This window comes from Megachile rotundata, chromosome 3 (genome assembly GCF_050947335.1).
Source record: "Megachile rotundata isolate GNS110a chromosome 3, iyMegRotu1, whole genome shotgun sequence".
Classification (NCBI taxonomy): domain Eukaryota; kingdom Metazoa; phylum Arthropoda; class Insecta; order Hymenoptera; family Megachilidae; genus Megachile; species Megachile rotundata.
The window spans coordinates 16,195,782-16,223,653 of NC_134985.1; the positions used below are offsets into that span (position 1 = coordinate 16,195,782).

General features: G+C 34.9%; 1 protein-coding gene across 2 annotated transcripts in view; it reads right to left on the minus strand.

Moving 5' to 3' along the window:
* The window catches only part of twz (BTB/POZ domain-containing protein twz), a 51,179-nt gene extending 24,153 nt beyond the window's left edge, over window positions 1–27,026 (minus strand). For both annotated transcript variants that reach the window (XM_012283188.2, XM_076529555.1), the window contains exon 1: window positions 26,778–27,026. The gene's annotated coding sequence lies outside the window, so the exon portion shown is untranslated. The remainder of the gene's footprint in view (window positions 1–26,777) is intronic.
* Between the last annotated feature and the right edge of the window lie 846 nt (window positions 27,027–27,872).

Sequence of the window (27,872 nt, forward strand, 5' to 3'; positions counted from 1 at the left end):
ATCAGTAATATTAATCATAACATTGTAGTTTTTATTTGATTTTAAGAGTCCTCTTGTTACTCTTTCGTATCTTATTAATCTAACTGTTACCCTGTCATACAGGGTGCCTCAAAATTAGTGTAGGTGCACTTGTTGTGAGACATCCTGTATAATAGTGCTGTTCTTATTTAACGTTTCCATTATGACTATCAGTTTTTGTTACTTTAATATCTATTGAATTAAAAAACGTATTAAGTGCTATCAGTGTAGCTATAAGTGAAACACCCTGTATAATAGTGCTATTCTTATTTAACGTTTCCATTAAGACTATCAGTTTTTGTAACTTTAATATCTATTGAATTAAAAAACGTATTAAGTGCTATCAGTGTAGCTATAAGTGAAACACCCTGTATAATAGTGCTGTTCTTATTTAACGTTTCCATTAAGACTATCAGTTTTTGTTACTTTAATATCTATTGAATTAAAAGACGTATTAAGTACTATCAGTGTAGCTATAAGTGAAACACCCTGTATAATAGTGCTATTCTTATTTAACGTTTTCATTAAGAGCATGACTATCAGTCTTTGTTACTTTAACATCTATTTAATTAAAAAATGTATTAATAATATGAACTGCTATAATGTTCATAGTAATAGTATAGTATAATAGTAATAGTATGAACTGCTATCAGTGTTCTATTTGTATGTTGTTAATTATAGTTTAAACATTATCATGTACATTATAATTATCTAATTGTGACACCCTGTATATTTAATACCGAGGTTCAAAAAAGAATAAGATCAAAATACAAAAGTTGATAACAGCGTTTTCTACTTAATATCAATTTATTACATCAAAAGTAATTACAATGACATACATTTAAGTTGAGGCATAGTTTCATAGCGACGAGTGTAACAAACATTATCCTTGGAATGCCTGTAGGCAATCGATTAACGTATGCAGATTCCTCTAATGTAGATGCATGTATAAATGTGCTCGTAATTAACCTACATCATAATTGCACGGCAAATCGCGAGCAAGAACGATCCGTGCGGGGTCAATTATCGAAACAACGCGCACCATAGACTTTGGTTTCCAATCTAATCTGTTAGAAAGGTAAATCGTATAGTGTCATTTCTGCGGTTACGTAAAATTGCGGATTGAATTGCGATGTGGTTAGTGTCGAAATGCGAACAAAGATGAAATTGATATGGTAAAGTGAAAGATTTTAATAATCAGGGAGAATGTTCAATATATGCTAGTTAAGTCATTTTAATACTGTAGTCACTGTAAATAGTTGACAAAGTTAATCGTAAATAATAGCATAATACTAAATAACACGTTTCATATTTTACGACATACAAGAAATGCCATCGGGCTATTATCTCCCTTTTAAGCATTGTAAATTCATGACTATATAATTTTATGATTTACCGCTCAAGATGGCGGGTATGGACTCTGTTTGGGATTTCATAAGAATTTTTAAAGTATTCTATAGGTTAGATTATTATTTTTTATTTTTGTGGAAAAATTTATTCTTTCATTGTGTATTTTATGGTCCTTGATTTGTGATAATTTGCTAATACTGTTTTATGTTAAATAATTAAATAAAAGTACCGTTGTAAGATGAAGTGGACGCGTCAGTAGAAACAGACAGTGGTCAGACCGTGACTCTGGAATTAATTCAAGGAAGCTGGACTTCCTTCTTCCTTTAACTTATTTTTATTTAATTCTTTTCTTAGATATTATTCATCAAAATTTTGATGATAAAAATTCATAAACAATTCTTCTTAGATTTGCATAAAATTAAGTACCAGTTGTAACAAGTTTAACTAATTATTCAACTTTCAAATGAAGACGATTGTACTGAAAATTTTCTCTTAGTGCCTTTTTCTAATTTCATCTTCAACAAGTAACCTAACCTAACCTTCAAATTATTGCATTACTGTAATGGAAGATTATATATTATTTTATGAATTATATTTTTCTATTTATACTTTGAACAACTAATAAACTGACCAATTGATCTACAAATTATTACAGTGAAAACATTCATTCTCCTCCACTGATTTCTTCTAAATAACTAACCTAACCTTCAAATGAACATCATTGTAATAGAAACTTCTACATTATATATAATTTTATGAATTATATTTTTCTATTTATACTTTGAACAACTAATCAACTGATCAATTGATCTACAAATGGTTACAGTGAAAACATTCATTCTCCTCCAGTGATTTCTTCTAAATAACTAACCTAACCTTCAAATGAACATCACTATAATAGAAACTTCTGCATTATATATTATTTTAGGCATTATATTTTTGTATTTATATTCTGAACAACTAATAAACTGACCAATTGATCTACAAATGATAACAGTGAAAACATTCATTCTCCTCCTAACCTGAATAAATGTTCTAATAACTAACCTAACCTCACAGAACATTCTCCCACAACTTCTCCAACAACCGCTATTGCAACAAGAACCAAACCTAAAAACAATCAGAACCCAGCAGTCCATAAAGCTTCAATACTAATCAGAATTACCGTTCTCGCAAAGAAAAAATCGTGTCAACTGTTTTATCATGTGTGAAGTATGGAGCATCAGACTGTCCAAGATGATTAAGTTTGTGCACGTGTGCCAAGATGAACATCGCCCGAGGGCACAGCGAGAGGCGATCTAACACGTTCTAAGGACACGCGCGTGTCCTCAACGCGTGTACGTCGCAAACTAGAAGAGCGCCAAGTTTACGTGGACATCGAATCGCCTCGAGCAGTTGTTCTATGCAAATTCCTTCGTTTCTAGCCGATCGAACGTTTCCGTGAAACGCACGCGAAAATCGTGGCTCACGAAACAAATTCGTGAGAATTATTTCTCAATGTCGAACGAATTATTTTGTCATCTTGCCAGCTCGGAAGCTGTGTTACGTGTCAAGATAGTTATGTTTTCGTATGCAAATGTGGCGGCAAGTTCGTTGAAAGATCGAACATGATACGTCATCCATTTTGTTTCGAGGCGAGAGGTCATTCAAACAAAACTCATCGTCGGAATTCATCGATCACAGAATTAATTTTACTGGAGAAATTTTTTGAGAAGGAATTATTTAAGTATTCAATAATAATTTTTAGTTTGAACATTTTTATTTACAATTTTTGTCGAACTTCATGTTGCAAATTTTCAAAGTTCTTTGAATTAATTTTTTCCATAAACTCACTTGAATTTTTAGATCTGTTTAGACTACTTAAAATAAAAATAGAAAATAGTTAATAAAAGTTTAAAAATTTATTGTATTTCAAAATTAAATAAGATCAATAAGATAAAAAAATACAAAAAAAATAATTGAATAAGAGATCAAGTTTCAGACAACGAACAGAGAAAAAAATTGGAACAATTGTTTCACGTCATTAAATAGAAAAAAAATGAACTTCATTAGAGAATTTTCGCATGCAAAATGTTTTAGACAGAAGTGTCCCAATTCAAGCTGAAATCGAGATTCGAATGGACTGGGTTCATAATGCATATTCTGAATAGTTTGTGTTGTGTTATTGAAATCGTTTCAGGGCAGTTGTGCGCAAGAAAGCCTCGTCCCACCGACTGGAACTCGAAGAACACTGAGGACACCGATGGCCCGAGGCCATTGCTGATGCAAATTCGAAAATGCCTCATTTTCTTTCGCGAATAGTATTATTTAAAACGCCTGGGGCCACGTTAATGCCAGAAGTCGGAACTTCTCCACGACTGCCATCTCTGGAATCGGGATTTTTTTGTTGCCGAGCAAAAGAGAATCTACGTTGGACGAAAGGTCGTCAAGAATGTCAAACACTCATATTAGTTTTACTGATATTATTGCAAACATTGTTAATTGTTATGTTAATCATTCTGGTTATATTGGAAATTCAAATGATGGATATGGGGAATTGGGGAATGTGGGAGTTGTTAATTGTTATGTTAATCATTATGATTATATTGTAGATTCAAATCTTGGATATGGGAAATGGATAATGTGGGAGTTCGACTATGTGGGAATTAGGGAATGTGGGTGTTGGACAATGTGGGAGTTAAACAATGTGGGTGTTGGATAATGTGGAAGTTGGACAATGTGGGAGTTGGACAATGTGGGAGTTGGACAATGTGGGTGTTGGACAATGTGGGAGTTGAACAATGTGGAAATTGGACAATGTGGGTGTTGGACAATGTGGGAGTTGGACAATGTGGGTGTTGGATAATGTGGGAGTTGGACAATGTGGGAATTGGGATATGTGGGAATTGGACAATGTGGGAATTGGGATATGTGGGAATTGGACAATGTGGGAGTTGGACAATGTAGGAATTGGGATATGTGGGAATTGGGGAATGTGGGAATTGGACAATGTGGGAATTGGGACATGTGGGAATAGGACAATGTGGGAGTTGGGCAAAGTGGGAGTTGGACAATGTGGGAATAGGACAATGTGGGAGTTGGGCAGAAGTGGGAGTTGGACAATGTGGGAATTGGGATATGTGGGAATTGGGATATGTGGGAATTGGGATATGTGGGAATTGGACAATGTGGGAATTGGACAATGTGGGAATTGGGGAATGTGGGAATTGGGGAATGTGGGAATTGGGGAATGTGGGAATTGGGGAATGTGGGAATTGGGGAATGTGGGAATTGGGGAATGTGGGAATTGGGGAATGTGGGAATTGGGGAATGTGGGAATTGGGGAATGTGATAATTGGGAAATGTGAGAATTGGGGAATGTGGAAATTAGGGAATGTGGGAATTAGTGAATGTAGGAATTGGGGAATGTGGGAATTGGGGAATGTGGAAATTGGGGAATGTGAGAATTGGACACCCTTTAAATACATTTATTTTAGAGGAACAAACAATTATTTCTTCTAATAATATCAGATATTTTATAAGATATATCTGAAACTTCACTAAGTCTACATTTAAAGAAAGAACCTAATAATTTAATTAAAATGGCGTACAATTCAACAATTCAAGTTTCAAAAGTTTCAAAGATGCCTCGAAAGAATAGTTGCCATCGGGTAATTATAGTAGATGCGAATTTAATTAGAATATCATGAATTTCACATGTCCGAATACAATAGTTTCAGTCTGAACGAGTCATGAAACGTAGGCGTACAAAAGAGGCTGAAAGAGCTCTTGAAGAGCAGCAGCATAATGGCGAATACTTGTCTGGTTCCGTGTTCTTGCCCTTATACCCTTATCCTCCTATATTTATGCGCCATTCGTACAAGCCTTTTCTATAAATATTTATCCAAACTACCGCATCTCTACTTTGTTCGTAAGAGAGACCTGTTCCCAGTTGCTAAGGATGCAGCCTCGATCCCGTCGTTGATTCAGCGTTTTTTGTCCAACGTTCGAGAGTTTAATTAGCGGCAAGATTTTAATCGAGCTTGTCTTTCACGAACCTCCGGGCTAAGAAGCATCCAACGTTTTAATCGCTTCCTTAAAGTAAATCTTCATTTACAGTCGATTTACACCGATTTGCACGCTCGTATTCTTCGGTTAGTTTAATCAAGTCAAAATTATAGTCATCGTTTGACTTTTTACTACGTCATTCGATTGACTCGTAAAAAAGTGGGATTATTTTAGGAGACCTCGTTATGTTATTTCAAATCTCATTTTTGTATTTCATTGATAATTATTGGATAGCCAGAAAAATATCTTCTGAAGTGAATAAAATAATGTAATAAGTTCACCGTTCATTTAAATGGAACGCAACTTTCATTCGGATTTATAAAAATATATTTAAATTCAGTGGAAAGTATTTTGACTTTCAAATATTAACTTACTTATGCTTCAAAATACAATAAATATATTTCGAAGATTAAAATATAGGACTTATGTTTCAAAATACTTTAATATTCAAACAAAGATTTGAAAGTTGTGAAAATACAATTAGCAGAGAAGTTTAGCATAAAAAGTATATTAATAATTAAATAAAGAATTATTTAAGTTTGAAAATAATCGTCATATTGCACGAAACACGTAAGTAATGGCGTCCGTAAAGATAAGCAGAATAAACGAGCCACTTTATGAAGATAAATTCGTCTTATTACCATTTCGAATGGCACAAATCATGAAGAGAAATCTTCCCGTACGTTGAACGGGAAAGGATTGATCCTTTCAACGTGGTTTTGCAGTGTTCCAACACTCGAGAGAGTCAGTTAACCGGCATCGACGATAAATTCGTTCGATCGAGTACATTCCAGTGTAATTCCAGAGACGACAACTGGAACAGCAAAAACTTGCCGCAAAAACGAAGATCCTGATCGTTTTCACGCGTCGTTGAACTCGTGTACCGAGGCGTATAAAACACGAATAGTTTGCTCGTGTACTTAGTTACGATTCCTGTGATAATCGATAATTGCGGAAATTCGTGTCAATAAATCATATAGGAGTTGATGGTTATGTGAAAGATTACAATTACGTTAAGGAGTTTAACACTTTGGGTAATTCTTGGTTGTGGGAATAGTGTTTTGAGGGGGAGAAGAATTGGTATTTGTGAAGGTGGTGTTTTAGTAATTTTTGGTGGTGGAATTCTTATTTCCAAATTTCCCACATTCCCCAACTTCTACATTCCCCAATTCCCACATTCCCCAATTCCCACATTCCCCAATTCCCACATTTCCCAATTCCCACATTTCTCAATTTCCACATTCTCCAATTCCCACTCGCTCCAATTCCCACATTCCCCAATTCCCACATTCCCCAATTCCCACATTTCTCAATTTCCACATTCTCCAATTCCCACTCGCTCCAATTCCTATATTCCCCAATTCCCACATTCCCCAACTCCCACATTCCCCAACTCCCACATTCCCCAATTCCCACATTCCCCAACTCCCACATTTCCCAATTCCCACTCTCCCCAATTCCAACTCTCCCTAATTCCCACTCTCCCCAACTCCCACATTCCCCAACTCCCAAATTCCCCAATTCCCACATTCCCCAATTTCTACATTCCCCAATTCCCACTCTCCCCAATTCCAACTCTCCCTAATTCCCACTCTCCCCAATTCCCAATTCCTATACCGAAGACTTGAATTTCCTACATCCCCAATTCCAAGATTTGAATTTTCTACATCCCCAATTCCAAGTTTCCAAATTTCTACATCTCCAATTCCAAGATTTGAATTTTCTAAATCCCCAATTCCAAGTTTCCAAATTTCTACATCCCCAAATTCAATTTCCACACTAACAATATACCAATATTCACTATTACAAACGCTGAAACACAGTCGTACTTAAATTCCCAAAAATACCTCCCAGAAGATGAATAATCATAAAAGTACATAGCCATTACGACTGCAATCTCCGAAAACAATTGCTGTTGCAGTTGCCCCGATAATTTATCATCAGAACAAAAATACGTGGCGTTGAAACGTGATATAAACTGACGTGCTTCCGGTAACGCAATATCATCCTGCGAACGCCGGCGGTGATCCGCGTGTCGCAGGAAATTAGGTCGAAGATCGTGTATAAAATCGAGAGCAGCGAATCACCGGAGAGAAGAAGAAGAAGAGAGGAGAAAAAAAAAGGGGAGAAAAGGGACCACCCAACGCGTACCTAGTTTTCCTCGAGGACGTTGGGGAACGTCCTTGGTGGAATCTTCTTCGCCTAAGCTTTCGCGCTAACCCACATCCGCCATTCTGCGAGTAACTCGTTAGATCTGCTGATTGAAGATCGGTCGGGAACAGCACGGTAGTTATTACCGGGTTTAATAAGCGGCGGTGCTTTCGCAAGATAGATGAAGTCTTCTTACAAGTTGGCTCCGCGAGCCAGAAGGACGTGATGTAATGAAGAAGAAGAAGAAGAGGAGGATGGAGAACGGGATGAGAAGGTGTCGTGTGTGGAGCGTGATCGTGGCAAGGAAGACGAGGTACATGTAAAATGATCTTGGTACTTTTAGCTTAGTCTACGGGCAAATTGGGTTAGGGATTTTTCTGGGGATATGAAGTTTGATGGCTGCCTCAGTTTTGGGGTAATTTACTGGGGAGAAGTTTTTCAGGTTTAGTTCATTTTTTAGGGTTTATTTTTAGTAATTTATTTGGTTTAATAGCATTAGTTGTAATAATAACTTGGGTGCCTTAGTAGGGTTAGTTATGGTAATAATTTAGTCTGTTAGGTTAGGGTCAGTTGTAATATTTGGGCTAACTGGGGGAAGTTGTTTAGGTTTAGTTCATTCTTTAGGTTTACTTTTAGTAATTTAGGTGGTAGCATCAGTTGTAATAATAATTTAGGTGGCTTTACTAGGTCCAGCCACAATAATAATTTAGTCTGTTAGGTTAGGTTCAGTTGCAATATTAATTTAGTAGCTTTAACACGTTAGGTTGTAATAACTTTTTAGTTGGTTTTGCTAGGTTTAATCACAGTAATAATTTAGTTTGTTAGGTTAGGTTCAGTTGCAATATTATTTTAGTAGCTTTAACACGTTAGGTTGTAATAACTTTGTAGTTGGTTTTGCTAGGTTTAATCACAGTAATAATTTAGTCTGTTAGGTTAGGTTCAGTTGCAATATTATTTTAGTAGCTTTAACACGTTAGGTTGTAATAACTTTTTAGTTGGTTTTGCTAGGTTTAATCACAGTAATAATTTAGTTTGTTAGGTTAGGTTCAGTTGCAATATTAATTTAGTAGCTTTAATATGTTAGGTTGCAATAATTTTTTAGTTGGCTTTGCTAGGTTTAATCACAGTAATAATTTAGTCCGTTAGGTTAGGTTCAGTTGCAACATTATTTTAGTAGCTTTAACACGTTAGGTTGTAATAACTTTTTAGTTGGTTTTGCTAGGTTTAATCACAGTAATAATTTAGTCTGTTAGGTTAGGTTCAGTTGCAATATTATTTTAGTAGTTTTAATATATTAAGTTGTACTAATTTTTTAGATGGTTTTACTAAGTTTAGCCACAATAAGTATGCAGTCTGTTAGGTTAGGTTCACTTGTAATATTAATCTACTTTGTTTAATAGCTTCAGTTGTAACAATAATTTAGTAGGTGTTACTAGGTCCATTCACATTAATAATTCAGTTAATTTAGTACTTTCAATTACAATAATAATTTCCTGAATTTAATTATAGCAATATTTATTATGTATAACTATGTACTGCTAAACCTCATCCACTACATATTTTCATTTATCTGTCATGTTACAAAATTTCATTTAATAAAAACTTCCTCTGAAATTAATCCAAAAGTACAATTTTTACAAACAAAACCTTCATAACCAAAAAAAATAATAATAAACAATAAATTCACTCTCGAAGACAATCAAACAAATCTCCCTTAAGACTACTTTGACTTCTCCCAAAAAGCACAAACAATTACCCCAAACATTTAATCAAATCCATTTATAGTAGTCAGAGCGTCAAGTCTCTATCTCACAATCAACCTTAAATTTCGATTCTCAAGAATTCGAGTCACGTTCCCTTTTCGAATACCGTCGCGATGTTCGAAACCCGCGGGTGTTCAAATCAGAGTGTCGGTTACACGCGAACATCTGTCACAATATCGTCGAAACCCGTTCAAAGGAGAATAGCTCGAAGGGAAGTTGAAATGTCAATGGCGGCGTGTGCCAGCCGCAAAAGGAGAGTGCACGAGGGAAAAAAAAGCGAGTGGAACAGAGTCGAGGAACGTAATGTCACCGAAGCTGTAACTCCAAGGAGCGAGAGTGGATCGCGTGTTCAATTGTCCCGCCGATTACCCGAGTACAGTCGACAACAAATCTCTTTTCTTCCGACAAAAAAACACTTCACGTTTTTTTTCTTCGAACTCTTGGAAATTTTACAAATCTTTGGAATGTGATACGAATTTGGGGTTTTTGAAAATGGACGACTTGAGACATTTGGTGATTTGAGATTCTTGAAAATTGAGGATTTGAGACATGTGGTGATTTGAAATTCTTGAAAATTGAGGATTTCAGACATGTGGTGATTTGAGATTCTAGAAAATTGAAGACTCAACAAATGTGGTGATTTGAGATGCTAGAAAATTCAAGACTTAACAAATGAGGTAATTTATGAATATGGAAATTATAGGGATGTGGTGATTTAGGAATTTGTGGATTTAAAAATTCAGAGACGTAGAAACCTCAGGATTTGATAATTTATGAATTTGACAATTTAGGGATTTAGTAAATTAGGAAGTTGTAAATGTAGAAATTTGGAAATCTAAGTAATTGCTGCTCTGAGAATTTGGAGGGTTTGGAATTTGGAAAATCTTGGAAATTTAGTGGTTTAGAAATTTGACAATTTAGGGATTTAGTAAATTAGGAATTTGTAGATTTAGAAATTTGGAGACGTAGGAATTTGGAATTTTAGGTAATTGCTGCTCTAGGAATTTGGAGGGTTTGGAATTTGGATATCTAGGAATTTAGTGATTTAGAAATTTGACAATTTAGGGATTTAGTAAATTAGGAATTTGTAGATTTAGAAATTTGGAGACGTAGGAATTTGGAATTCTAGGTAATTGCTGCTCTAGGAATTTGGATATCTAGGAATTTAGTGATTCAGAAATTTGACAATTTAGGGATTTAGTAAATTAGGAATTTGTAGATTTAGAAATTTGGAGACGTAGGACTTTAGAATTCTAGGTAATTGCTGCTCTAGGAATTTGGAGGGTTTGGAATTTGGATATCTAGGAATTTAATGATCCCGAAATTTGACAATTTAAGGATTTAGTAAATTAGGAATTTGTAGATTTAGAAATTTGGAGACGTAGGAATTTGGAAATCTACGTAATTGCTGCTCTAGGAATTTGGAGATCTCAAAATTTGGAAATCTAAGGATTTGGTGATTTAGGACTTTGAAAATCTACTGCTCTAAAATTCGAGAACTTAGAAATCTTAAAATTTGTAGCGCCATTTAAAAATTCTATATTCCTAAAATTTGAATAACAACCCTAATCACAAACTTCACTTTAATCCCCAAAATATCTAAAATGAAAAAAGTCCAATTCCTTGCACCAGAGTGTACGCAAATAAAAAAGAGGGTCCCCGAACAGGGTAAGAAAGCGAATGGTAAGGATAACAGAAAAAAAAGGAGGAACTCGAAGGTAAGTAAAAGATGGTTCCTTTTCTTTGCTGCATACACGAGCTTCGACGGTGGATGGTCGAAGCGCGTGCCGACCGGTTTGGCTTGCGTTCACAGTTGCCACCAACACTTACACGGAGGTTGCTTGAAATTTATCGATGCCATGGCCTGGCACGTAGTTTTGCTCATCCTTTCAAACCACCGCGCTGCCTTGTCGCTTAATTCTCGTTTAGAGGAGCTTCAATTAAGCCGCGATACATCACTCAGCGATGCTCTTTCTTCGATTACTCCGGAGAAATACGAGCTTCGCTTCTTACTTTAATTTATTTAAACTACTGTTAAATACTTTGAGATAAAATACATTTTTGGTAGCATACGAGTTATGTACATTTATAGTAGGATAGTTTATTAAGCATTCTTAGGTAGAACTTTTTAGTATTCTTTTAATGTAGCAGTTATGGAAATTGTTAAAATGGCGAGTCTCTTAGATTTCTTCTTTTAAATTGCGGACATTGTTGAGGTACTTTGGATGTTAACTTTCTTCCTTTAATTTGTTTGAACTACTGTAAGATACTTTGTGGTAAAATACTGTAATATGCATTTACAGTAGGATATTTTATTAAGCATTCTTAGATAAAACATTTTAGTAGTGTCTTAACATAGCACTTATGGAACCTGTTGAAACAGTGAGTCTCTCAGATTTCTTCTTTTAAATTGCGGACATTGTTGAGACACTTTGGATGTTAACTTTCTTCCTTTAATTTGTTTGAACTACTGTAAGATACTTTGTGGTAAAATACTGTAATATACATTTACAGTAGGATACTTTATTAAGCATTGTTAGAACATTTTAGTAGTGCCTTAACATAGCACTTATGGAACCTGTTGAAACAGTGAGTCTCTCAGATTTCTTCTTTTAAACTGAGGATTTTATTAAGATACTTTGGATGTTAACTTTCTTTCTTTAATTTGTTTAAACTACTGTAAGATACTTTGTGGTAAAATACTGTAATATACATTTACAGTAGGATACTTTATTAAACATTCTTAGTCAGAACATTTTACTATTCTCCTAATATAGCACTTATGAAACCTGTTAAAACAGTGAGTCTTAAATTTCTTCTTTTGAAGAAGACATTAATGAAGCCGACATTGTTAAGATACTTTAGATATCAACTTTTGAAATGAAGAATTATTGTTTATTCACTTTTGTACTTCTTTTATAATTTAAAGATAAGTAGTCAGTTTTATCCAAGTCTCTTCATTAATATTCTCTTACAAGTCACACAATTAACTAGTGAGAATAAAAGATGTTCTATTAATCTTGTTTGATCCAAAGTCCTCTAACAAATCTCTAAGTGTGAAATAAAAGAGAGTAAAAATGCAAAATAGGTGCATAACGGGCATATTTCGTGTAGCTAGAAGCGATTGTTGCTCGGAGCTGCCCACGTAACACGCTTTGGTCAGTCTGCACAAGCTTGAGAGGCCGAGAAGGCACTCCCGACACGCGCCAATGCATGTCTTGCTCCATTTCATCCTCGCCTATTCCCACCACTTGCTCACCTACTTACCCTACGAGACGGAAACTCTGACCGAGACGTGGCGGGCAAGATTGAAACTGGCCGAGATTGGAATTTCATGCGACGCAACACGCCTGTTGCAACACTCATCGCGCCAGCTCTGTTCTCTGCGTTTGCGTTTTATGCGCGATCGATCTTTCTTCGATTTCCTCGCGCCTTTTTCTCGCGCTGTCGCTTGCCTTTTATTGTCATTCGAACGTTTAACGAAGACGTTACTCAAACCCCTTTCGTTCGAACCATTTTTACCAGGGTTAACTCTTAAACCATACTTTAAAATTTGCTGTGATGAACATTTTTAATTACCTTTCATTTTAAAATGTTTATTAGTTAATTTGTATGTGTTCATTTATAAACTCGCAATGATGAACATTTTTAATTACTTTCTTTTTCAAAATGTTTATTTGTTAATTTGTATATGTTCATTTATAAACTCGCAATGATGAACATTTTTAATTACCTTTCTTTTTCAAAATTTATTTGTTAGTTTATACATGTTCATTTATAAGTTTGTAAATGTTTATTTATTAATTTTTAGATGCTCATTTGAAACTGTTTAAATAAACTAAGATAAATATGTGCAATAATAAGAAATTATGAATAAATATAAATTATTAGAAGATATAGATGTAACGGGTTTCTAGAACAATCTTGTGTCAGACAATGTAGGACCACATCAAGTTCAAGAATTAATTCACAATTGAAAAGATATAATTTAAATTTGTGTACCATGCGCTATACGTGAAAGATCGGTCGGTAAAAATGAAAAATTGATCAGCGCCATCTAGCGTTTGGTGTTTCGCGGTTACTCCTGGTAACAGGATCGCAGAAAAGCGAGGAGGTATCCGGAGTATCAGGAGGCTTCCCGCGCACCGCTGTGCGCATGCGCGGCAGCCATACCCGCGCCGCCTATCCAACATGGCGTCGTACAATAGATCGATTCATGATGGATCACGTTTATTAATTATTCCATTAATGAGTATAATTTATGCACATTTCTAATTAAAGAACGATCTCTGATTCATTATCTATTTTCTTATATAATATTTGTTAAGGTTTTATTTGTAAGTAATTGATTTTTAATAATTATGAATATCAGTAATATCGGTATAAGATAATATTAATGAATTTTATATGAGAAGGTTTATATTCCATTGAAGTTTATTTCTTAATTATAAAAGTGTATAAACTGTGCTGAAATAATGAGTAATTAATAAGTGTGATCCACCATAAATCGATCTATTGCGCGACGCCATGTTGGATAGGCGGCGGGAGTCTGGCTGCCATGTTGGATGGGCGCATGCGCACAGAGGTGCGCGCGAAACCTCCTGATACTCCGGATACCTCCTCGCTTTTCTGCGATCCTGCTACCAGGAGCAGGGTTGGAACGCAAAACGCTAGATGGCGCTGATCGAATTTTTTATTTTACCGACCGATTTTTCATGAATAGCACTATATTCTACTCATTGAGAAAGTAATTTTGTTTCGTGTAGAGACTGAAAATGAAAATACTTGACAACGACTGAAAATTTCATCTTGACCCCAAAATTTTAAAATTGATAATTTTCAATGCTTTCAATTTCTATTTTCTCATACTTGACAAAGACTGAAAATTCCACTTTGACCCCAAATTTTAAAATTGATAATTTTCAATGCTTTCAATTTCTATTTTCTCATACTTGACAAAGACTGAAAATTCCACTTTGACCCCAAATTTTAAAAATTGATAATTTTCTACGCTTTCAAATTCCTATCTTCTCATATACCAACACAAAGTAATAATATCTCAAACATTATACAAACTAACTCCTTAAAACACATCTAATAACCCCATCAGATAATTTTCTATCTGACAGCTATGTCAGATACATTTACATTACCTTAATTTGAATATCCGTAAACAATAATTAAAAGCAAATGAAAGATAAGAAAGTGTTAATAGAGCATAGAAATCGAGTCATCGTAAGATCGATCTAGGAATCAGTGGTACGAGATCGAGGTAATTAATCGATAGGATAAGAAGCGGAGAATGTATCTCCGACGGTGGTCCCGATTTTCTGCCTTCAACGAGGCATCTTGGTTAGAATCGATCAGAAGTTCGAGTTTTGTAATTCTTCGAGCGATTGCACTATGCACGAAACTTGTTCTCGTTGAACTTTCGTGGTGGCTTCGAAAGAGATCGTAATTTACCTCTGTAATTGATTCATTAATAGTTTTCGATCGATTTAATTGCACCGGGTCGAATTTTTTATCGGGACGATATCGGGGTACACGATAATTAACGTCCTCGTAAATGGTTCTTGTTATTCGTTGCACATGTAAAATCGAAAATAAGGCCACCGGTGTGCTCTTACTCCATTTACATCGATCGTAAACCTTGATTGATAGAGTAAGAAATTGGTTTATTGCGATACGAGCGATAAAAATCTCGTTGCGATTGCCTTGTTCGTTAAGTACACTGTAATAAACGGTTTGATTGTACTTTCATTCCGAGGTAATCACGGATATTGTCTTTTTTTTATAGATTCTTGAGTAAATAGACAAAAAATCGCGGAGGATTGCGTGTTCAACAGTTGATTACCTTTTCGTGTATGAGTTATATGATTTGCTTTAATGGTTTGAGATAAATCTTACAGTCTGTTGAGGTCAACTAAAACAGACATTTCCTTTTGTTCTTTAAAAACCAATTCATTTTTCTGTCCTAGTCATAGAAGTCGTAGTTCTAGAAGTACTAGAAGACCTGGAAATCCTAGAAGTCGTAGAAGTCGTAGAAGTCGTAGAAGTCGTAGAAGTCCTAGAAGTCCTAGAAGTTCTAGTCTTAGAAGTCCCAGTCCTAGAAGTCTTTGAAATCCTAGAAATCCTAGTCTTAGAAGTCTTGAAAATCCTAGAAGTCCTACTCTTAGAAGTCGTAGTCTTAGAAGTCTTAGAAGTCTTAGAAATCCCAGTCCTAGAAGTCTTGAAAATCCTAGAAGTCCTACTCTTAGAAGTCGTAGTTTTAGAAGTCTTAGAAGTCTTAGAAATCCCAGTCCTCGAAGTCCCAGTCCTAGAAGTCCTGAAAATCCTAGAAGTCCTAATCTTAGAAGTCCTAGTCTTAGAAGTCCCAGTCCTAGAAGTCCTAATCTTAGAAGTCCTAGTCTTAGAAGTCCCAGTCCTAGAAGTCCTAGTCTTTGAAGTTTTAGAAGTCTTAGAAATCCTAGTCCTAAGAGTCCTAGTCCTAGAAGTCCTAGCCCTACAAGTTCTAGTCCTAGAAGCCCTAGCCCTAGAAGTCGCAGAAGTCCTAGAACTCCTAGTCCTAGTCAGGCCAAGCCCATAATCAGATACGATTAAAAAATGAAAGGTGCATAAATGCAATAATGATAAACTGTATGGCAAACTCCTGAAGCACACAGACAGGTAGACACGTAGCGCGTATTCTGGCAGTGTGCACGCGTGGCCCCGACATCTCGGACAAGGGAAAATATTTACGGGAAAATTTCGCCTTGGGTGGCGGTGGTTCATGAATAATTTCGGTCCGCAGGAGACTCGTCAGCCTGCGGCTAAACGCCCGGGGCGCTCGGTTCTAATTACGGCAACTGCAGAGCTCGTCTGCGCCCGGGGCGATCCCTCGGGTCAGTTTCCAACCCCCGTTTTCCTACCCCAGCACAATTTCCACAGAGTCCACATCCCTTCCACATCCGTTCTCTAAAACGCTGCCGGGTTCTGTATCCTCCCTCCAAGCCCCTCTCTCGCTATCCTGGCCTGTTTCTCCTCCTTCTGGCCGCCGCTATCAGTACGCGTCGACTAGCTAGCTAGCGAGACGCCTGTAACCGCTTCGAAAAGTTTCCACCATCGTCTATCCTCGTGTTTTTCCTCGATACCGAGGCGACGCGAGGATATCATGAAATTCCAGCTGTTATTTCAAACCAGCTGCGTATCCCAACGGAAATCCAATCGTTATATCGTTCCCTTCCTATGTTTTCCTAACCGACGGTTTTCTTCTTCCTTTACCGTCACGGGTTTTCACGGGCTGTAAGAAATGAAAGGATAAGGGGAACGTTCCTTTGTGATCGAGGGAATTGACAGTTGCGTCACTGATAATTAGAGAGCTGACTTGCTCGCGGGATATGCGGAGACAGGCCTCTATTGTGAGAGAGAATCGAAGGTGGGATGAGGAGGGAGAGTCAGTGATTTTTACGAGTGATTAGTTGATGAGGTGTCGGAGATGGGTGTTTATAGCGAGATGCACTGAGGTGTCCAGTGATTTTTAGATAGGGGGATCAGATTGATAGGGTGGTGAAGAATAGGATGGTGTAGATGGGTATTTGTAGTAGGATGCACTGAGGTGGTGCTTATGGGTTTGGCATTTGAGGACGTGGAAGGTCAGGTCTCTCTTATGGGAGGTTCAACCTAAGGTGGATGTGGAGGACCTCCAGTGATTTTTAGGTAGGGTGATCAGATTAATAGGGTGGTGAAGGATAGGATGGTGTAGATGGGTATTTGTAGTAGGATGCACTGAGGTGGTACTTATGGGTTTAGCATTTGAGGACGTGGAAGGTCAGGTCTCTCTTATGGGAGGTTCAACTTAAGGTGGATGTGGAGGACCTCCAGTGATTTTTAGGTAGGGTGATCAGATTAATAGGGTGATGAAGGATAGGATGGAGTAGATGGGTATTTGTAGTAGGATGCACTAAGATGGTGCTTATGGGTTTAGCATTTGAGGACGTGGAAGGTCAGGTCTCTCTTATGGGAGGTTCAACCTAAGGTGGATGTGGAGGACCTCCAGTGATTTTTAGGTAGGGTGATCAGATTAATAGGGTGATGAAGATGGGTATTTGTAGTAGGATGCATTGAGATGGTACTTATGGGTTTAGCATTTGAGGACGTGGAAGGTCAGATTTCTCTTATGGGAAATTTAATCTAAGGTGAGATGTGAAGGTATAAAATCTCCAGTGATTTTTTAGGTAGAGTGATCAGATTGATAGGGTGATGGCAAAGATGAGTATTTTTAAAGTGGACTGACAATGAGATTGTATTTATGGATTTAGAATGTGGAGGACATGCAGAGATGTTTACTGTACAGAATTATAATTGTTAAAGGTAGAATGTGGTGTGAAAGAGATCTCCAATAATTTTTGGCTGGGTGTGACTAGTCGATAGGGTGAATCCAGTAGCAAGGTGAACTGAAATTGTAACGATGAATTTAGGATATGGGGTCAGGGTGTGCAAATCTGGGGTGAGCTGCACGGGTGCGCATGTGAAATGCACTTGTTGGATTTGATGGAAAATTTGTACATTCGGAAACTTTGAATCTGTCGACTTGACAATGTGATACTTCTATACAACTTCTTAAGTCTCAAAGTACATGTCTAACTTTTTGTATTTAATAAGTTGAATACTTAAATTTTTAAAATATAAGAAATAAAAAATTGATATTTTCACATTAATAAATCGACTCCTAAGAATCGTTTAATTAGTCGATTACTAGATACAGAAAATAAATGGACACCGGCACAACCTCACATTACCGACTAATAGTCACCATTTTACCAACAAAAACTGAAATTGGTATTGATACTTGAGCAGCAACTAATTTGCATATAGTAATGGCTAGAAGTCACATTCCACTAATGATTGCTTTGTAATAAAACCACGCTGTTAAAATTAATGAGTGTTAATAAAGGCAAATAACATTATCAATCAAAATTTGAAAAACTCTATTCTACATGGAAAGTTAATAAGAATAATTAATACTCACGTATTGGTAACTGGCAGTTCATAGAATTCCTCTATAATAGTCTAACTATGTAAAGTTTATGGGTGCTAATAAAACTGGATATAATCCATTACAATTCAAACAAGTATAAAAATAAAAATCTAAACTGGAAGTTTAATAAAAATACGTGACAGTAACTGGAAAATAAATTACAACTTCCAAGACTCATTTTATAATAATAAATTGCGAGGAAGTCGGTAGGTGTTGTCTGACGATCAATTAAAATTTTTAAAATTTCATCGAGATAATCTCTGTTATTAGCAGAATTAACCTAGCGATACTCGGGAGATAAGTAATACCTTCTAAAATATTTCTATAATAATTGAATCCTAACTAGATTAACGAGAGATGATAAAAGCACTTGGTACTTTAAGGTTAATACTTAAAATCGATTAATATTTTAAAAATTGCATGAAATTTAACATTTATGTTGGGTGGAATCTCTAGCATCATCTAAAATACCTAACCTAAATACCTAACCTAACCATCATCTAAAATAAGAAAAAATTGAAATTTATGTTGGGTGACAAAAATCTCTAGAATCATCTAAAATACCTAACCTAACAATCATCTAAAATAAAAAAACTTAAAATTTATGTTGGGTGACAAAAATCTCTAGAATCATCTAAAATACCTAACCTAACAATCATCTAAAATAAAAAAACTTAAAATTTATGTTGGGTGACAAAAATCTCTAGAATCATCTAAAATACCTAACCTAACCATCATCTAAAATAAAAAAACTTAAAATTTATGTTGGGTGGCAAAAATCTCTAGAATCATCTAAAATACCTAATCTAACCATCATCTAAAATAAAAAGAATCTCTCTAACTTCTGATCTCTTCAAACAATTCCTGCCAAACAAATAGGTGCTGACAAAGCTAAATATTATAAACCAGCAAACATTCTACAAAAATAAAGATATAATAGTAAAAAAACGAATAACCGCAAGATGGTTGTTGCCGGATAAATGTGGGCAGATAAATGAGGTGAATTATCAATTAGACTGAAAAGAAGGAATAAAAAGCTGTGAGAATTTATACGGAAGTTTAAAAAGAAGCCGGAGATGCGTGTAGCAATAACTGGGAGCAAAACTGCAGCTCCTGGGGTTCTCGTTTTCTAATAAGGCCTCACGGTCTCGGTTGTTGGCCGTAATGAAATTAATGGAGGCTGATAAAGGGACACGCGCGTTCCGACGCGGAAAACACGTCGTTTCGCATGGCAGAAGATAAATCGCGTTCCCCGGACTTTCGTCATTTTCTGCCACGCTTTCGAGGAGAAAACGTGTTTCCTGCGAGGTCTGCGTGGGCAACCGAGCGGACCGTTACCTCGCTTTGTCACGGATGCACGTCCCGAGATGACAGGCCAATAATTATTTCAGATAGCGAGCGAGCCTTTAACGAACTGGAACGTTGCTCTGCACGAGCTTCGTCGCGAGCCGCGTGTCGCAAGCTGATCAAAGCGGAGAGCGCTTGATACGCTCCGATCGTTTGCACGTAACTCTCGAATCGCCGTCACGCGACTAAATTTAAGAGCCTGTAATCGACCGACGCTTCTTGTAAACTCCGAGTAATCACGAGAGATGCACGGAGAGGATTTTCAGAAATATTTTCGAGAGACTTCATTCGAACGATACGGAGTTTACGACGGCCATTTTATACGCTTCGATTGATTGTACAAGATATTGATTCTCCGGGAAGCGTGTACAATAATTTATTCATTGCGGTTATTATGTGCTGAAAGCTACGTCGACGGGAGAGATTTATGATGCCTTCGTGGAAATTCGCGGAAAATTTATGGTTGATATTTGTTACGGAGGGGTTTTATGGATGGCATATGGATTTGAGGACATTGTTAGGTTTGGGACTGATGGTTAGGTTGGATTGATGGAGGTTACAGTTTTGGGAGGTTAGAGTTTTGAGAAGTGGGAATGTGGGAGGTTAGAGTTTTAGGAGGTTGATGTTATGGAAGGTTAGAGTTTTGGGACGTTGGAAATACTGGGAGACGTTGGGGGAGGAAAGAGATTTAGAACTTGGGACTACGGGAGGTTAGAGTTCTGGGTGTTGAGAATATGAGAGGTTAGAGTTTTGGGACTTGGGACTATGGGAGGTTAGAGTTTTGGGACGTTGAAAGTACGGGAGGTTAGAGTTTTATGAGCTGGGACTACGGGAGGTTGGAATTTTAGGATGTCGAGACTGTGGAAGGTTAGAGTTTTATGAGCTGAGACTAGGGAGGGTTAGAATTTGGGATTTTGAGACTGTGGGAGGTTAGAGTTTTATGAGTTGAAACTAGGGAGGGTTAGAGTTTTATGAGTTGAGACTAGGGAGGGTTAGAGTTTTATGAGTTGAGACTAGGGAGGGTTAGAGTTTTATGAGTTGAGACTAGGGCGGGTTAGAGTTTTATGAGTTGAGACTAGGGAGGGTTAGAGTTTTATGAGTTGACACTATGGGAGGTTAGAGTTTTATGACGTCAGGACAATGGGAGGTTGGGTTTTGGTAATTGATACTGTTTGAAACTCTGAAGCTATAATTTTACTAACTTTTGAACCTCTTAACTTTTGACCTTTAGTAATATGAACAATTTGAAGTTATATTATTAGAAATTTTTCTAAATGTGTGATTCTAGAATTTTAAAACATTGAAACTTGTTAATTTTTAATGTTTAAGGTCAGCTCTAGAACTTTGGTATCATAGCATGTTTACTCTAATCTACCACATTGTTTCAGTTCAAATGAAAATATACATATACTACCAATTGTTGAATGATCTTCTTACAAAAATTGCATACTCAAACAGTTAAATAATGATCTTACAAGAATGTCATAATCATAAGGTACACATTTTGTTAAAGTACATTCCTTGAAATTACAATTGATTTTCATCAAGACAAATAATAAATGTATATACTAACTTATGTTTCGTTTATTTATTTTTTATCTTCAATAAGTACACACTATATGCAACTTCAGTGTTAAAATGCAAGATCAAAGCACATAAATTTTATTATAATATAAAATCTTCTTTAAAAAACAATGTGTAGATAAAAAGTATTATTTCATAACAAGATACAGTAAATGTTTTTAAGCAAAAATATTAGGTCAAACTTAATGTCCGATTGCAAATCACTTAAGCATCCAGAACTAACGGACCCTTTCGTCGAGTTACTGCAGAACTCTGTTAACTCTCGAAAGCGGATTCTGCGTGTCGAGGCTCCATATGTCATTACAACAAACGTGAAATGCATAATTGATCATAAGCATTGTTCGATGACGATGGAATGCAACTCAGGATTGAGCAACTCCATTGTAACTTCCATTTTCTACGAATGGGCAAGTTACTGCGTTCAAATACTTCATGTAGATTATATTCTTTATTCCATGCAGAAATCTTCAGTTTCAGAAATAGAATATGCAAAATTGTGAATTTATTTGTAAATTTCATGTTAAATAAATTCTAAATATAACATGTGCATATATTAACGAGAAAAAGTTAAACGAGGTGAACGGGTCAAACTGGTTATTATTTTTCTTGTGTGATACTTATTGCAATAGAGTTGGAGCATTTTTTATTTCGATAATTAAATTGTTTTACGTTTAACGTGAGGAGTGTTTGAGTTAAAACAAAATGGCTGACGCTTAACGCAAAATGGTTGAGAAATGGTTTAATGGTTTAATTCTTGTATTTTAATTTTTTTATGGGATCTTGTGTTATTGGTAATATATTAATGTTATATTAACGTGAGTTGGCGGAGTTTATTTTTTTTACGTGTTTTTACTGGTTCTTGCAGGTCATGCCGCCATATTGGAATGAGGAAGCGTTCAGTATGATACATGGAACTCTATTTTATAATTTACAACGATTCTAATAATTTGTAACCATTCTAACAATTAAGCCAATTATTATAATTTTAACAATTCTAACAATTGTGACAATTTTAATCATTTTGATAATTGTGACAATTTTAATAATTTTGATAATTGTGACAATTTTGTTAATTTTGATAATTGTGACAATTTTATTAATTTTGATAATTGTGACAATTTTATTAATTTTGATAATTGTGACAATTTTAATAATTTTGATAATTGTGACAATTTTAATAATTTTGATAATTGCGACAATTTTATTAATTTTGATAATTGTGACAACTTTAATAATTTTGATAATTGTGACAACTTTAAGAATTTTGATAATTGTGGCAATTTTAATAATTTTGATAATTGTGACAATTTTATTAATTTTGATAATTGTGACAATTTTAATAATTTTGATAATTGTGACAATTTTAATAATTTTAATAATTGTGACAATTTTAATAATTTTGATAATTGTAACAATTTTAATAATTTTGATAATTGTGACAATTTTAATAATTTTGATAATTGTGACAATTTTAATAATTTTGATAATTGTGACAATTTTAATAATTTTGATAATTGTTACAATTTTAATAATTTTGATAATTGTGACAATTTTAATAATTTTGATAATTGTTACAATTTTAACAATTTTGAGAATTTTGACAATTTAAGACAATTTTGCAAATTTTGACAATTTTATTATTTTTAATAATTTTAACAATTTTAACAATTTTAACAATTTTTACAATTTAAAGAATATTTAAAAATTCTAACAATTTTGTCAACTTTACAATTCTATGAATTTTAACAATGTTAACAATTACAACAATTATATCACGACAGTTTTTCATTTTCGTATTTCATATTTCATTTTCAGCATCGTACAATTACTGTGAAGTCCCCATAAAAAGTACCAAAATTCCTGTGAATGTAAATTAAGTTCTTAAGCGCATCGCGTAGTAATTTTCATCGACACCAAAAATTTCGCGCACTTTATTTCAATCATAATCAATATTTTATTCAACTTACACTTTAAATTCCCGTATACTTTATAATTTAAGAACACGAGTGTAACGCAAAACACGTACATAGAGGAACACGGATATTAAGCGAACGTTGGTCTCGATCGAAATCACGATCGATTCGTTTCGTCTGTCATTTCGCGCGGCGAGCTGTCATTACGGGGACATTTTAAACTTCGACGGCTTCCCGGCGACTTAATTAACGGACATTTCGTTTCCACGTTCCTGTACAGACGTCGATTCGTCACGCAATATTTCGACACTATGATTCGAGGAAATCAGCGCGAAATAACGTTCCATTTTTCTCCTTTTATCGCCGATTTCTTGCGGTTCGACATTTATCTAACAAAATAAAACCGTTGTTTCCTGTTAGAAAGAGAAAAGCGGTTACGTAAAATTTTGTGCGGAGACCTTTTCGAGAGGTTGCATGAAATTCATTTGTATAGAACTTTAAATTCAACATTAAATAAGTAGCTACGTATGTAGTTTTAAAATGAAGTAAGTAATTGAACAAGTAGTTTCAACATTAACCAAGTAGTTGAGTAAGTAGTTTTAAAATGAAGTAAGTGGTTGAGCAAGTAGTTTCAACATTAAGTAGGTAGTTGAATAAGTAGTTTTAAAATGAAGTAAGTGGTTGAGCAAGTAGTTTCAACATTAAGTAAGTAGTTGAGTAAGTAGTTTTAAAATGAAGTAAGTGGTTGAGTAAGAAGTTTCAACATTAAGTAAGTAGTTAAGTAAGTAGTTTTAAAATTAAGTAAGTGGTTGGGTAAGTAGTTTCAACATTAAGTAAGTAGTTGAGTAAGTAGTTTTAAAATGAAGTAAGTAATTGAACAAGTAGTTTCAACATTAAGTAGGTAGTTGAATAAGTAGTTTTAAAATGAAGTAAGTGGTTGAGTAAGAAGTTTCAACATTAAGTAAGTAGTTGAGTAAGTAGTTTTAAAATGAAGTAAGTGGTTGAGTAAGAAGTTTCAACATTAAGTAAGTAGTTGAGTAAGTAGTTTTAAAATGAAGTAATTAATTGAATAAGTAGTTTCAGCATTAAGTAAGTAGTTGAGTGAGTAGTTTTAAAATGAAGTAAGTAATTGAACAAGTAGTTTCAACATTAAGTAGGTAGTTGAATAAGTAGTTTTAAAATGAAGTAAGTAATTGAACAAGTAGTTTCAACATTAACTAAGTAGTTGAGTAAGTAGTTTTAAAATGAAGTAAGTGGTTGAGTAAGAAGTTTCAACATTAAGTAAGTAGTTGAGTGAGTAGTTTTAAAATGAAGTAAGTAGTTGAGTAAGTAGTTTCAAAATGAAGTAAGTAGTTGAGAAAGTAGTTTTAAAATGAAGTAAGTAATTGAACAAGTAGTTTCAACATTAATTAAGTAGTTGAATAAGTAGTTTTAAAATGAAGTAAGTGGTTGAGCAAGTAGTTTCAACATTAACTAAGTAGTTGAGTAAGTAGTTTTAAAATGAAGTGAGTAATTGAACAAGTAGTTTCAACATTAACTAAGTAGTTGAGTAAGTAGTTTTAAAATGAAGTAATTAATTGAATAAGTAGTTTCAACATTAACTAAGTAATTGAGTAAGTAGTCTTAAAATGCAGTAAGTAATTGAACAAGTAGTTTCAACATTAACTAAGTAGTTGAGTAAGTAGTTTTAAAACGAAGGAATTAATTGAATAAGTAGTTTCAACATTAAGTAAGTAGTTGAGTAAGTAGTTTCAGAATGAAGTAAGTAGTTGAGTAAGTAACATTAAAATTAAGTAAGTAGTCAAGTGAGTAGATGAGTAAGTGGCATTAAAAGTAAGTAAGTAGTCAAGTAAGTAGTTTCAAAATGAAATAAGTAGTTAAATAAGTAATTGAGTAAGTAGTATCAAAATAAAGTAAGTAGTTAAGTAACTGTTTTTAAAATTAATTAGGTGATTAAATAAGTAATTTCAAAATTAACTAAGTACTTAAGTAAGTAGTTGAGTAAGTAGTTCTAAAATTAAGTACCTAGTTAAATAAATAACTTAAAAATGAAATAAGTAGCTTCACTAAGTAGTCTAAATAAGTAAACAGTGCAACCAAATATTTTTACGATTAAGTAACCAGTTAAGTAAGTAGTCCAAAAATAAAAACCAATGCAGAGAAATAAATGAACCAATAAAACATGCACTAACGCGCGCAATATTTTCGATAAGAATCAAAACAGATCTCAAAGACAAGTAAACAAATTTTGTAGGTGAAAATAAGAAACTTAATAAACCGGTTTACTAGTTTTAATCTGGAAGTAGTACGATACTAAGTAAGAGTGTGGAGAATCGGGTTTGTTATCTTCTAATCACGAGCAGGCAACGTTAAATTGTAATCGACGCGAAAGTAAAGCGTGTAATTAGATAGATTATGAACGAACGAGTAGAGTGCTTTGCGTTTCTAATTGCTATGCGAATCGCTTTGCTGTGTACAAATATTATAGTTTCTGTTCACTGATTCGTCACCGTGGTATTTAGAGATTGTGGGCTTAATGGAAAATACAGCGGGGTTGAGGAAGGTCGCGGACAAATTGTGGGGCACATTTGTCAAAGGAAACTGATATTGATATTGCATGTTAATCTAATTTCGAGTTATGGTTCATCGAGTCGTTAATAAACAAATTTTTTACGTATTTGGAATTTTTTATTTTTGGTGCATTATTATTGAGAATTAATATTATTTGTCGGATTGAAAATATTCAGGGTAATTATTAATAACAGTTTATATTTTAATTTTTTTATGGATGAACTTTCCTTCATTTTTTAACAGTTTTCATTTATTTTTGTATTATGTATTTAGTTCTGAAACTTGATTCAATATTAAGGGTAGTATTCTCAATGTTAAGGGTAGGTTTTAGGCACAGTCTTCATTTAATATTTTTTAAAGATTTTTTTATTTCCTGACAATTTTTAGTTGTTCCTGTGAATATTAGGTACATGTCCCTCAAATTTTATACAACACTTTTATACAATATTTATAGCTCCTTACAATTTTTAATATTCCTCAATATTTAGTACAATGTTTCAAACATATACAGTTTCAAAAAGAAATTGCAATGGATGTTTAACAATCTTGAATAATTGTGCACTTGATCATTTTTATGACAACTTTTAAACAATCATAGGAATAAGATGATACTTGAACAAGACAACTATTAACCCCTTGTCCATCTGGTTGTATTTCTTCAAGTTTGTAAAAATTCATTTCTCAAACCTCATTAGTTTTATAAGACAGTAACAATGAACAAATATATTCATTTTTATAAATTCAACAAAAAAAGATATAATAAAATATACATAATTTATGTTCGTAAAAATATAAGAATCACATGTATCACTTAATGTATCACATTCGTAATGCAGTTGCAATAGATGCAACAGAGGGTTGAATTTTCAGTCTACAACAACCTCGTACAACTTCAAAATTCATACAAATCACTGACTTCGAGAAACTTTCAAGGTACACATTTGACATAATTCACAAACAAATTGTCATAAAAAAAGTCACTGAAATAAAAAATGAGCATGCAATTACAACACTCACCGTTTCTGACACGTGGGCTCCAGGTTGACGGTTGTTTTCGCGTCCACGGTTGCCAAGATTCCAAAACACGATTTGCTCCAAACCACCAAACAAGTAAAAAAAAAAATAGAAAAAGTCACCACTTTTCGTGAGCCAGCGTGGCGATTGTTGTTCCTGTGTCTCACACACACAGATCCACGTGGTCACGGTTCACGTGTCTTAGAACGAGAGGTAAACAGAGCGCGAACCGCACGTCACCGTGGCTTTAATGGAACTGAAGTGTTTCTTCGGCGTCAGACCGTTCGCGCTACTTCCCCCACCACATTAACCCTCTCCCCACCCTCCAGGCAGTTTCCAGCGAGAAGCACCCCGCGGCGTTTTGGTAAGCGCCCTGAGCTGGCAATCCTCTTCACCCTCGAGGTCACCCTATTCCGTCCTGTGTCAATTGGCTTCGCAACCCCGTCGACGCCCCGCGGTCAACTCTGCCGTCCGCCATTATCATCGTCATTATTATTACCATTATTTTTCGCGACGTTTATTCTTTTTTCAATTTTACAAAGTTTGGTGGTGAAGTTTTTGAGATTTTGGGAGTCGAGTTTTTGGGTTAGTGAGCTTTTGGGATTTCGAGCTTGGAAGTTTGTAAGTGATGGAGCTTTTGAGTATTAGAGCTTTCAAGTTCTCAAGTTCTCAAGCTTCCAAGTACTCAAGTTTCTAAGTTCTTAAGTTTCAAAGTTCTCAAGTTCCAAAGTTCTCAGGTTCCAAAGTTCTCAAGTTTCCAAGTTCTCAAGCTTCCAAGTTCTCAAATTTCCAAGTTCTCAAGTTTCCAAGTCCTCAAGCTTTCAAGTCCTCAAGTTTCAAAGTTCTCAAGCTTCCAAGTTCTCAAATTTCCAAGTTCTCAAGTTTCTAAGTCCTCAAGTTTCTTAGTTCTTAAGTTTCAAAGTTCTCAAGTTTCAAAGTTCTCAAGTTCCAAAGTTCTCAAGTTCCAAAGTTCTCAAGTTCCCAAGTCCTCAAGTTCCAAAGTTCTCAAGTTTCCAAGTCCTCAAGCTTGGAAGTCCTCAAGTTTCTAAGTTCTTAAGTTTCAAAGTTCTCAAGTTTCAAAGTTCTCAAGTTCCAAAG